The 1,321-nt window shown below is 42.0% G+C and overlaps 1 pseudogene; it reads left to right on the forward strand.

Annotated features, from left to right (window-relative positions):
* The window catches only part of LOC101565271, a 1,916-nt pseudogene extending 1,818 nt beyond the window's left edge, over positions 1-98 (forward strand).
* The last annotated feature ends 1,223 nt before the right edge of the window (positions 99-1,321 follow it).

Raw genomic sequence — 1,321 nt, forward strand, 5'->3', positions numbered from 1 at the left:
AGGGTGGGGCTTCCCAGGTGGGGGCTGTTGGGAAAGGGGAGTCCAGGCTTTCCCGCTCATCTCCAGGCATTTCTACACTCCGCTTCATGGGACAGTAAACAGTATTAGCTTCACAAGGCCCAGAGCGAGCCTCTCCCTTCACAGGGTAGCTGCCACTGTCCCAGGTGCATGCCCGCCCGCCTCTGTGTTCTGGTCACTGCCCAGGACAGGAGATGCCCTCTTTGCAGTATGTCATCTCTTGCTATCGCCTCACCCTTGACTTTGTCCTGTCCTATACTTGGATTTCTATTTTGTGTTGAACTTAACTGCTTTTTTTCATATTGAAAAGAGACATTGCCCCAAGAGCCAAAAATAAATGGGAATTCAAAAAAAAAAAACAAAAACAAAAACAAAAGTCTATAAGAGATTTCGAAGAAAATACTGAGCATGTAGCTTAGTGCTAGAGCATACGCTTAGATGGGCTTAACACCCAACACCAAAAAGAAAAGTAAAAGAAAAATTAATGAAAGAAAAAATACTAATATCAAATATGAAGAACATTCAGCCTCATGAATGATAAGAATGGCTGCTCGGGTCAAAGCATTGGAAAGTACCTAAATGAAGCTCTTGAAAGGATGAGAAGACAGCAAGGACTCATGGGAGCCAATGTCAACTTGGGGACATCAGTGGATTTAGAAAGAGGTTCTTCCAAGAACTCAGGATTTATGAAGAAAGAGGAGAAAGGAAGCAGCCAGGAGCTTCTACAAAGGATCTTTTTCAGGGAACCTCCCTATCCTGAGGAAGAATGAGGAAAGGCAAAGAAAATCCACTCCTGTGGTGCATTTTAAGATAGTCGCTGCAGTCCTTGGGAGAAAGCCGAGGGGAATTTCGTGCTTTTGGCGAGGGGAGAACTTCTGAGCAGACTTGGACATTCATGGAAAGGATGTCATGCTGTTGCCAGTCTTCGTTAAATCACTGATCAATCCTTTGCAGAAGCACATTTTAAAAATATATTATTTCTGTTGTTCACATCTGCCTTGCTCTACTGAGGCTATCACCACACCAAGTGGGAGAAGTAAAAGAACAGCTGCATGCATCTCTTAAGGTGGAACCCTGCTAGACACTGGTTTTATCAAAAAGATCAATTTTTAGTGTTATGAGAGAGAAATAAAGCCCAATTAAAAGGAACTATTTAGGCTGCCTATTTAAATGCAAACTGAACCACCACATTTACATGTGTCAATTGAAGTCCCTCCAAGAATTTTCCTGAAATATAAGCATTTGCTCATGTGAACTTCTGTGCTTTAAAGCAAGAAATTCACAAGTAAAACTTGTTCTAAAT

This window comes from Octodon degus, unplaced genomic scaffold (genome assembly GCF_000260255.1).
Source record: "Octodon degus isolate 3935 unplaced genomic scaffold, OctDeg1.0 scaffold00111, whole genome shotgun sequence".
Classification (NCBI taxonomy): domain Eukaryota; kingdom Metazoa; phylum Chordata; class Mammalia; order Rodentia; family Octodontidae; genus Octodon; species Octodon degus.